Here is a 12366-nt window from a genome sequence, read left to right on the forward strand (position 1 = left end):
TAAAGCAAATACGACAAAGCATTAACAGGAGATATATATACATATGCACGCATACGTGTGTATGCATGTCTATATAAATATGTATATGTAATACGTGTGTGTATATTATTCTTGCAACTCTTCTATAAGTTTGAAATTCTTTCTAAATAAAGTTAAAACCAATAATTCTAGATCAATATATATATATATATATATTAGAGAGAAGCAGATGGTAAAGTGGGTATATCTCTGTACTCCCACATGGCCAATCAGTTTGAGTCCTGGACTCAGCAGCTTAAAACTCATGCTGGCACATGTGTATGCATGCCGAAAATCTTGGAGAGGAGGAGAATAGAGGACAAGGGGTTATGGCATGGCCATCTGCCCTGGGGAGTGATTTCTCACTTTCTGTCTCTCTGTCTGTCTTTCACTCTTTCTCTGGCAAGCACACATGCCCTATCGCAAAAAATCTCTTTAAAAAAAAATACATTAAAGAGAAGTTTCTTTGGTAATTGTAAAATTACTGTTTTAAAAGAAATCCTTTTTTTTCTTTAAAGAATTACTTTATTTCTTATTTTAATTTGACCAAAGAGGGACAGAGCAAGAGAGAGAGAGACAGAGAAAGTGAGAAAGGAAGCTGCCAGGTCCAACATTTGAACTGTGGTCAGCCATGTGGGAGTCCAGTGTCCTTATCCACCATGCCACCTGCCAGCCTCTAAAGGAAATTCTTACTAGATTTGATTCCTGGGACCAGTAGATGGCATAATGATTATATCACTGGACTCCCACGTAGTTGTCTATGGTTCTCCTCCCCGCCCTGGTGACTTAAACCTCATGCTGGGCATGTGTGCATGCATGCCCAAGACCCCGAGAGAATGGAAGAGAAGGAATTGCGGCATGGTCACCCCCCCACGCCTAACTGGGGCATGGTGATTTCTCCTACTCTGCCTCTCTGACAAGCACACACATCCTATAGCAAAAAATCTCTCTAAAAAAAGAAAAAGATTTAATTCCTAAAATGTTATGCAACATTTTCATGCCAACAAAACCCTCTGGCTGAGGAAACTAAGATAAGAGACACACAAATTCTTTCATTAATCCCATGCCTCTGCTAACAGGGCATCAAAAGGAGGATCTCTCTCACTCAGTATCCTCTAGAGGTCAAAGGTGCTTAGCAGCACTTCAGAGACAGGCACCGGAAGCCAGCTTCTGCATATCTGTACTGTACAGAAAAGCCCGCCATTTAAGAGGAACGTCCATAATAGTATTTTATCTACCACCCTCATTCTGACTCTCCAGCTCTTAGACCCTGGCTCTATGGTGCTGCTTGTGACATGGCCTGACCCTTTGCTCGGAGTCTATTATTTCATCCTGGAGTCTATTATTTCATCCAAGAAGTCCTCAGTCCTATAAAGTTTCTACAGGATGACTGATACCCACACTGCACAGGCCCTCTGCTTAGATCTAATGTGAGAAGAAAAAAATGAATAGAACTTTCATATTTTATTTCTTATACTAGAGAGAGAGAGAGGGAGACAAGCATTCTGAACAGGATCAACTCACAATCTCAGCTGGTCCAGATCATGGGCCTAAGTGCTTACCCAGCATGCACTGGGAAGTCCTGAGACTCGAACCCAAGACCTTCTTGTGTGGGTTCTGTTGTATCACTTTATTTACTTATTTTAATTTGACCAAAGAGGGACAGAGCAAGAGAGACAGAGACAGAGAAAGTTTATTTCTTATTTTAATTTGACCAAAGAGGGACAGAGCAAGAGAGAGAGAGACAGAGAAAGTGAGAAAGGAAGCTGCCAGGTCCAACATTTGAACTGTGGTCAGCCATGTGGGAGTCCAGTGTCCTTATCCACCATGCCACCTGCCAGCCTCTAAAGGAAATTCTTACTAGATTTGATTCCTGGGACCAGTAGATGGCATAATGATTATATCACTGGACTCCCACATAGTTGTCTATGGTTCGAGTCCCAGACCAGGTGACTTAAACCTCATGCTGGGCATGTGTGCATGCATGCCCAAGACCCCGAGAGAATGGAAGAGAAGGAATTGCGGCATGGTCACCCCCCCACGCCTAACTGGGGCATGGTGATTTCTCCTACTCTGCCTCTCTGACAAGCACACACATCCTATAGCAAAAAATCTCTCTAAAAAAAGAAAAAGATTTAATTCCTAAAATGTTATGCAACATTTTCATGCCAACAAAACCCTCTGGCTGAGGAAACTAAGATAAGAGACACACAAATTCTTTCATTAATCCCATGCCTCTGCTAACAGGGCATCAAAAGGAGGATCTCTCTCACTCAGTATCCTCTAGAGGTCAAAGGTGCTTAGCAGCACTTCAGAGACAGGCACCGGAAGCCAGCTTCTGCATATCTGTACTGTACAGAAAAGCCCGCCATTTAAGAGGAACGTCCATAATAGTATTTTATCTACCACCCTCATTCTGACTCTCCAGCTCTTAGACCCTGGCTCTATGGTGCTGCTTGTGACATGGCCTGACCCTTTGCTCGGAGTCTATTATTTCATCCTGGAGTCTATTATTTCATCCAAGAAGTCCTCAGTCCTATAAAGTTTCTACAGGATGACTGATACCCACACTGCACAGGCCCTCTGCTTAGATCTAATGTGAGAAGAAAAAAATGAATAGAACTTTCATATTTTATTTCTTATACTAGAGAGAGAGAGAGGGAGACAAGCATTCTGAACAGGATCAACTCACAATCTCAGCTGGTCCAGATCATGGGCCTAAGTGCTTACCCAGCATGCACTGGGAAGTCCTGAGACTCGAACCCAAGACCTTCTTGTGTGGGTTCTGTTGTATCACTTTATTTACTTATTTTAATTTGACCAAAGAGGGACAGAGCAAGAGAGACAGAGACAGAGAAAGTGAGAAAGGAAGCTACCAGGTCCAAGACTTGACCCCAAAGACCTTTCAATATTAAATATTCAATAGTATCACACTTTCCACTTCCTTACATTTTAAGCTCCTGAAAGAAGAGGCAATATTGGGACCAACAGATGGCATAATGGTAACATCACTGGAACCCACATAGTTGACCACAGGTCAAGTCCTGCCAGTGGCTTGAAACATGCCCAGCACGTGTGTGTGTGTGTGCCAAGATCCCAAGAGGAGAATAAAGGAGAAGGGATTACGACGTGGCCATCCCAACATGGTTGAGGGGGATGATTTCTTGCTTTCTATCTCTCTGTCACTCTCTGTCTTTCTAGTGAGTGTGTACACCCTATAGCAAAAATCTCTCTTTAAAAAAAAAGAAGAGGAGATATATATGTATTAGAAATTTTTGCTATAGGGCACGTCAGCTCACCTATAAAGACAGAGACAGAGACAGAAAATGAGAAATCACTCCCCCCCCCCCAGGGTAGATAGCCACGCTGCAATCCCTTCTCCTCCATTCTCCTCTTGGGATTTTGGGCACTCACGCACACATGCCTGGCGTGAGTTTAAGCCACAAGGTCCGGGACTCAAACCGTGGTTAACTACATGGGAATACAGCAACATAGCCATCACACCAACTGCTGGTTGCAAGGCAATATTTTTATAGTCTATATTAGAGTTATTCAACATCATGATCACAAAATTAAAGAATTAAAACTATCTTCCGAAAAGGTCACATCATTGAGGACTAATTTCATCCATTCTATGAAATAACATTCACTCTATGAATGTTAATTTGCATTTGATTTGCTATCTCCATGGGCCAAGTAAGTGTTTTAAATGGAATTAATTGAAAAAGTAAATAGACCAATGTGATATAAGTGTAGATTTATTATTACACAATTACTAGGAAAAGTCCCAGGATGGTATCACAATTGCCCTCAATAAAGTAAATAATTTCTAACTTGCCCTGAGTTTTAAGTGGTACAAACAGGTTTTTTTGTTGTTGTTATTGCTTCTTTGGTTTTAATTTACCATAGGGCATGTGTGCTTCCCAGAGACAGACAGAAGAAAAAAAAAAAATGAGAAAACGCCCCCTAGGGACGATGGCCATGCCACAATCCCTTCTCTAGTCTCTTCTCAGGCTTTTGGTCATGCACATACATGTACCCAGAGTGTTTTTCAAGTCACCGGGTCTGGACTCAAACCACACAGTTGTCCATGTGAGATCCAGCTACCTTAACCACCATGGCACCTTGCTGACCCAATACTAACAAACTTTATTTCACAACCAAACAACACTTTTTGTTTTTTTTTTTAGAGGTTTTTGCTATAGGGCAAGTGTGCTTGCCAGAAAGACAGAGAGACAGAAGGTAAGAAATCACCCCTCAGGGGGAATAGCCACCCCACAATCCCTTCTCCATTCTCCTCTCGGGATCTTGAGCACACACGCATACACGCTCGGCAAAAGTTTAAGCTACCAGGTCTGGGACTTGAACTGTGATTGACTACAGGGGAGTCCAGCGACATAGCCATTATGCCAACTGCTGGTTCCAAAAAACACTTCTTAATAAATTATCTACAAAATAATTCAAACCTACTCAAATTTATCAGAGAAATAAAAAGAGACATAGCTTTTTTCCTTTATTATTTATTCTACCTGTACATGTTGGGTAGAATTCCTGGTTAATAAAACTTACAGAATTAATTTTTGGTAATCATTTTGTTTTAATACAAGTACTAAAATTTTTTTTTTTTTTGGAGAGATTTTCACTGTAGGGCGCGTGCGCTCGCCAGACAGACAGAGAGAGACATAGAGACAGAAAGCGAGAAATCACCCCCCAGGGGGGATGGTCACGCCGCAATCCCTTCTCCTCCATTCTCCTCTCAGGATCTTGGGCACACACGCACACGCGCCCGGCGTGAGTTTTAAGCCACCGGGTCCGGGACACGAACCGCGGTCGACTACGTGGGAGTCCAGCGACATAGCCATTACGCTAACTGCTGGTTCCCAAGTACTAAAATTTTTTAAATATAAATAAAACAAAAAATAAATGCTAGTTCTACCCCCTGGAGTAATCAGTGTTGATGCTTTATCTCAAATTTCTCCAGGCATATTTTTTATACATTGTTGAACACTTTTTTTTTTTTTTTTAAGTTTTACTATAGGGTATGGTATATGCTCCCACTGGACAGTGAGAGAGAGAGAGAGAGTCAGAAATTACCTCTGGGGAGATACCATCACCACAGTCCCTTCTACTCTCTCCGTTTGGGATTTTGGGTATGCACACACACACACACACACCTGGTACATTTTTCAAGCTGCTGGTCAAGGAATTGAAGTACCCAGTGGTCCATGTAGGATCAAGGCACCTTAACTCTCATGTGGTTGGCCATGGTTCAAGCCCCCAGACCCAATGACTTGAAATTCACGCCGGGTGCATGTGCATGTGCACCCAAAATCCTAAGAGAAGAATGAAGGAGAAGGGACTCTGGCATGGCCATCCCCCCTGGGCGGGGGAGGGGTGACTTCTTCCTTTCGGTGTCTCTGTCACTCTCTGTCTTTCCAGGGAGCACACAGGGCCTATAGCAAAAATCTCTCAACAACAACAACAAAAACCAAAAAGCCAGTCTCTACATATTGTTTTGTAATTTGTTTTGTTCACTTAACAGTATACTGTCATGGGGCCGGCAGGTGGCATGGTGGTTAAGGGCACTAGATTCCCACATGGCTGACCACGGTTTGAGTCCCGGACCTAGTAGCTTATTTTATCCCATTGCCTTTCTGTCTCTCTCTGGTCAAATTTAAAAATAACAAATGGAATTAAATTAAAAATAAATAATTCTTTTTTTAAAAAAAAATAGTATACTGTTATTCCTGGGCAATAAATACCCCTTCTCACCATCAGACGTACAGGCTGCATAGTAGTCTTTGACTTGTACCAAATGTTTGACATTTAGGCCATTTCTACTGCCTTCTAATATTACCAACTTCATAAATAAACCAATACTAACATCACTAATTATTTTCTCGCGTATGTGTTCTAAGAAGAAGGATCTTTTCCACTATCACGGAGCCGCTCACAGCAGCAACTGGACAAATGCCCACTGGTGGGTCTCTGCCACCGTGAGGCGACGATCTCCAACTACTGCACTGCAGCTGGAGTAGGCCAGAAACAACGGGGACCTTGTCTGAAGGACAATGAAGCACATGGCCCAGCAAATCAGTTTTTTCCTCTGATTGGTGATTTCTAGATAAGAAACCTTCCAGAAGTGTAAGATGAACTCACATAAAAATGTCTAATACACTGTGTTTACAGAGGAAAAAATACTGTCTCGTTTAGGATACATGACTACCACACAGTCATTAAGAACATATTGTTAATGTCAACTCTCCTGTATAAAGGCAAATTTTAGGTCCTTAATTAATTCATTTTATAGATGAATGGAATAATGGAATGCTTATCTTGCTCAACAGAAAAACCCATAGAAAACTCTTTCAGGGAATTATAAAGAAAAAACAAACACAACTAACCTAACCAAACTGAACGGATCTAATCTGAAAGGGGCCTTAAACATTATCTGGTCCTCCCCCTTCATCTTGAAATAAAGAAGCTAAAGATCTGAAATGTGAGCTGGCCAGAGTCATGGTTAGTTCATCTGTTCAACTAATATTTATCGTAAATGTATACCAGGTGCCAGGCCCCACCCTCAGCTGTGCATTTCCAGGGGTTGTCAGTACGTGGAGGTGTGACCTCCAGCTTCCCAGAATATATTGAAGCTGTGCTGACAGTCAACTAATCTTCTGAATTACAAACTGAATCTTCTGATCACTCTTCCAACGCAGCATCTGCATCCGCTCATTCATCCCTTTATCCAAACGCTGAGCACTCACTGCATGCCAGACGCTGCTGTCAGTCCTGAAGACAGCGAACATGACAAAGCCCCTGAACTTAGCAAACATGCTCACAAGGTAAAAACATGTTGACAGATAAGTAAGAGCATGATAATCCCTATAATTGCCTGATAACCCCTATGAGGACATTAAGGTACAGTCAACAGAACAGAGGGGCCAGGAAAGAGGGCATGCACCTTTAGCAAAGGAAATCTGGGAAGGCCCCCGATACCAGATATTAAACTTCCACAGTAATTACGATTGCAGCAATGAGGTAAATGAATCCTTTTTCTCATCTATAAGTAAGATATTCAATGATGGTCTGAGGAATCAGGACATTTAACAAGCATGTGCATTTCAAAAGTTTCACTTTATCCTAGTTTATTCTGTCTATCATGGAGCTAGGCTAGGGGACTTGAGAGTAGGGACCATGAAAAAGAACAATTCACTTTCAATAGCAGAACATTCGAGGGGATGCTACTTAACCTTTGCAGACTGTCTAAAGTCCTTGTTTACACAGTAGTGCTGCTTATGCTCCATTTGATCTACTTGATGCTCACTGTGCCAAAAAATAATTTCGAGTAAATATAACAGCATAATCACCCATGGGGAAAGTTTGACTTTAAAAGACAATCAAGTTCCAAAAGAGGACATACGCGATTCAAACCATAAAGACACACAGATACCAGAACTAGTGTACCCAGACAGCACCCCAACTATGTAAATACTATCACTAGACATCTTCTGGGGACTTAGATAATACAAACAAAATACTATTTTCAAAACTTACTTCAAGTCCTAAATGTAATATGTAGGGTCTGTATCTGAAAATCACTTCCTTCACTTAATCAGTCAAGTTTTTGTTTTAGATTTTTATTTCCTGCACAGAAAGAAAGAAAGTGAGAAATCACACACACACCCCAAAGGGAAATGACCACACCACAATTCTCTCTCCTCCTTTCTCCTCTTGGAATTTTGGGCATGTGCCACACACACCCAGTGTGAGGGTTTTTGTTTTGTTTTTAGAGAGATTTTTGCTATAGGGCACATGCACTTGCAGGAGAGACAGAGACAGAAAGCGAGAAATTACCCGCAACCCCCATGGTCACACCTCAAACCCTTCTCAAGTCTCCTCTGGAGTCTTGGGCGCGCTCACACACACACGCCCAGCGTGAGTTTTAAGCTGCCTAGTCCGGGACTCAGACCGCAGTCAACTATGTGGGAGTCCAGCAATGTAACCCTTAAGCCATCTGCTGGTCCCAGCCAGTGTATTTTAAGGCACCAGGTTCAGGACTCACCACACTTAACCCGGGGGCCACCATCGCCATCCTGCGAGGTGCGGCTCTCTGCAGTTGTGCCCTGGCGGCAGCCGCCCAGGCCCGCCCTCCGAACCTCCTGCCCTGCGCCTTGACCCCCCGACCCGCGGCTATCCGGGCAGGTCACTGCTACTCTCATGGGTCACATGAAATAGATGAGGAATTTGATGCTCGCTGGGTAACATAGTTCAACAAGCCAGACCTAGATGTCTGCGAATTGTGTAAAGGGATGAACACGCTGGTTGACTACCATCTGGTTCCAGAACCCAAAATCATTGATGCTGCCGCCTTGCGGACTTGCAGCCGGTTAAATGATTTTGCAAGTGTGGTTCGCATCCTAGAGGTTGTTAAGAACAAAGCAGGACCACATAAGGAAATCTACACCTATGTCATCCAGGAACTTAGGCCAACTTGAAATGACTTGGGCATCTCCACTCCTGAGGAACTGGATCTTGACAAAGCATAAAAGCCCATGGATGGGCCTCTGGAGGATTTATTGCTGTTTCTACTTGATTGTAAACAATCCCCTGGAAATAATGATGATAACGTATTACCTTATTTGAACAAGTTTTCTTTCATTGAGACCATGAAATGGCAACTTGGACTTTAATAAAAGGAATAAAGGGATGAGCAGTTGTGTAATGGCTATGTCGCTGAACTCCCATGTAGTCGACTGTAGTTGGAGTACCTGACCCGGTGGCTTAAACTCACGCCAGGCACGTGTGTGTGTGTGTGTGTGTGTGTGTGTGTGTGTGTCCAAGATCCCGAGAGGAGAATGGAGGAGAAGGAATTTCAGCATGCCCATCCCCCCAGAGGGGTGATTTTTCACTGTGTCTCTCTCTGTCTTCCTGGCTACTGCAGGTGCCCTATAGCAAAAACTACTCCAAAAAAAAAAAAGTAAAATGAGTTTGAATAGGAAAAAAAAAAGACTCAAACCACAGTCCGCCATATAGGGGGAGTCTAGTGCCCCAACCATTATGCACCTGCTGGCCCTCATCAGCCAAATTCTAAGTTTATATTCTAGCCATTACAGTGAATACCGTAAGAGAATACATGGAAGATATGGCAGACTAGCTGGCTCAACTTCTGTTCCTATTTGCCTTCCTATATTGTAGAGACTAGAACACTAAAAACTTCATTTTCTAGATCCCTTGCATCTATCATATCCAATGCAGCTTTGATTTCCAGTGAAAGGGCCTCCATAGACCTGGACTCAAGGTCAAATCAAGACCGGGAGAAGTGGCACTCAGATGTACTTTTGCTCATGCAGGTCTAGAGTCAACAGACAGCCCCATAGCTAACAGTGCTGTCAGTGGTCTGATCCCTGAGACACAGCTAAGGGAGAATATTCCAGAAGATGACAGTTACTTCATGATGCCCAAGTATGGTTAAGGTGGAGTAATTTTGAAACAGGAAGCTGGCACACAGACTTTCTGAGTCCTCAGTTCTCTAAATGTAATAGTACCAATTACTCAGTGGTTTCTTTCTGGAGACTTTTTTTTTTTAATACCAGAGTGCATGTACATGAGAGAGAGAGAGACAGAACCCTCAATAGGGCCTGGAAATACTGTAATCCTTTTTCCTCCAATTCTCCATCCCATCAGGATCCTGGACACAGGTGCACTCCCAGCATGGTTATTCAAGCTGCTGAGCTGTAACTTGAACCCTAGTCAGACATGTGGGATCCAACTTTTTTTCCATGGCACTTAACCATTGTGACACAGGGCCTGGCCTGGGAGCCATTCTTGGAGGCCCAGCTTGAAGTCTAATCCTCCAATCCATCCAGTGATTAGATTAGTAAATGCCTAATTACTTACGGTAAATATTTTTATTGTTCTACTTTCCTTAAATAGCAGAGTGATTTCCATTATCTTCAACTAACTCCTAAGTGATACTATATTAAGACAATTTACTTGGAAATACTCAACTGTCTAAACACTTCCATGCTTTTAGATATTCAAAGTAATCTGAATTAATCTAAGTATTCAGCAGATAGCCCTGATAAAAGTAAATCATCTGATTCTCAGTTCTTTTCTCTGAGCACTGAAAGGAGCCTTAGATTTAAAAAAAAAAAAAAAAGGCTACTCTGGGGCCAGCAGGTGGTGTGGTGGTTAAGGTGCTGGAGGACAGAGGAGAGGGATTGCTGTGGCCATTCTTCGGGGAGCGATTTCTCACTTTCCCTCTCTGTCTCTCTCCAGCCAGGGCATTCACCCTATGGCCAAAAAAACAAACAAACAAACATGGCAACATGGCTATTCCACTAAGTCACTTTCCACTCAAACTCATGGTGGTTTGGTATTTGAAAACCGAAACAAAGGAAGAACAGTCCACTGGGTTGTTGAGAAAGTCAAGAGCGTTTCTGCATAGAAAAACAGAAAAATACATCACGATGTCCTCGACAACTTTGAGTTGTTCAAAGGAGAAGGGTTGGAAGAAGCAAGCAGTGCCTTTCATGTGGCAATTCTGTACATATATTAGCTGGACTGAGAACGGGTAGAAAAACACAGAGGATTCAAACTAGTATATAAGCCCAACGAATATCAGTTTTGACTTGGGAGCAGCAGATTGAACTAGGAGGATGTGCTGTTAGAGTAAGTGCTCCGGCATAAAATCCGTCTAACTTATCTCACAACTGGACACACTGGCAGAAATGACAGGGGGCTCTATGTCAAGATTTTAGGAAATGTCTATAAAGGCTGGAGTAACGTAATAATTTCCCATGACAGAGGATTTGACTAGCTGGATAATTTCCCTTAATGTGTATTTCTGTTTTTTTCACATATCTGTTTTCTTGATTATGGGAAAAAAAAAAAAAAAAAACTTGACTTTAAAGATCAGAGACACTGAGGTATATAAAAATTTGTTTGACTAAGGTGTCAACAGTAATCAAGTACCTCTAGAAATTAACATGGTCTTTTTATTCCTTAGGCATACTAATGAGGTATCTTTCCATATAAGAAATATAATATAGGACCAACCTGTGGCATGGTGCTTAAGACAACTGGATTCCACATGGCCAAATGTGCAGTTCAAGTCCTAGACCCAGGGGCTTGAGAAACACTCCAGGCACATGCACTTGCATGCCTAAGATCCCAAAAGGAGAAAGAATTTCAGCGTGACCACACATTACTGGGGGTGCTTTCTTACTTTCCTTTGCTTTCACTCTGCTCTAGCCAGAGCACACACTTTTTGGCAAAATTTCTAGACCTGGTGGTTTGAAAATCATGCTGGGTGCATACACAGGTGTGCCCAAAATCCCGAGAGGAGACTGAAGGAGAAGGGATTGTGGCATGGCCATCCCCCCAGGGAGGTGATTTCTCACTGTCTCTCTCTTTGGCAAGTACACATGTTCTATAGGAAAAACTAATAATAATAATAATAATAATAATATGAAAGAAAATAAAGTCATGGCTCTCACTAGTGATAAATGAAACCGTCTAGGTTCACACCTATGCAGAAAAGCAACGGAATAGATTACAACTTGCTTTTTATCTCTGTCACCTAACACAAGTCGAGGCAGAAATAGGAAGTTCTGCAGATCTTAAACTACAGGGGCTAGAATGCTAATTCTCTGCTATCTGTGAGAAGTCAGCTCCAGTTACAAGCATATTTCATTAGCAGAGTCCTACAATTCTATTCAAGAAGTAAAAAAGTCAATTGCTCAACAGATTCAGAAATCTGTTTTAAAAAATTAAAGAAATTCTAATAAATGTTTTCTGATTATTCAATGTGTGTAAAGGATTTTATTAATTGCCTTTGGACTAGGAAATAAGGTCTCGGGATATCCCAAGGGATTGTGAACTAAAGGGAGAAAAGTTCTCACATTCTTTTTTATTTTTTTCAATTTATGTTAAAACTTTTTTTCATTAAAGTTTCTGCAAACTGTTAGTAATTCTCATTTTGGAGAGTTACCAGACATCTTATCTTTAATATCTACTCTTTGTTCTTCTTACTCATTCCATGTATCATTTTTTTTTTTTAACTAGCCTTCACCAACTTTTATTTGAATTCATGATAATATGTGCACACACCCAAAAGAGCAGGGGGAGAAGGGACATCCTTGACAGAGTCTCATTCACGCCATTATCCCCTTTCCCCAAGTCTTCCAATTCCTCAACATCCTGGGCACATGCACTTGTGCCTTGCATGTTCCAGGCTGACCAGCCAGGGATTCAAACTGGCGGCCATGTGACTTCCAGCACCATAGCACCACCTATTGACCGCACTAACCAGACTGACTTTTTTTTTTGGGGGGGGGGGGGGGGCGT

The 12366-nt window shown here is 42.1% G+C and overlaps 1 protein-coding gene and 1 pseudogene across 3 annotated transcripts in view; one reads left to right on the forward strand and one right to left on the reverse strand.

The window, feature by feature from the left end:
* Positions 1 to 12366, reverse strand: part of DNM3 (dynamin 3) — a 662543-nt gene that overhangs the window by 610828 nt on the left and 39349 nt on the right. The window lies entirely within an intron of this gene.
* On the forward strand, positions 6572 to 8564 carry LOC102485818 (cytochrome c oxidase subunit 5A, mitochondrial-like; annotated as a pseudogene).

Source organism: Tupaia chinensis, unplaced genomic scaffold (assembly GCF_000334495.1).
Source record: "Tupaia chinensis unplaced genomic scaffold, TupChi_1.0 Scaffold000074_1, whole genome shotgun sequence".
NCBI lineage: Eukaryota > Metazoa > Chordata > Mammalia > Scandentia > Tupaiidae > Tupaia > Tupaia belangeri.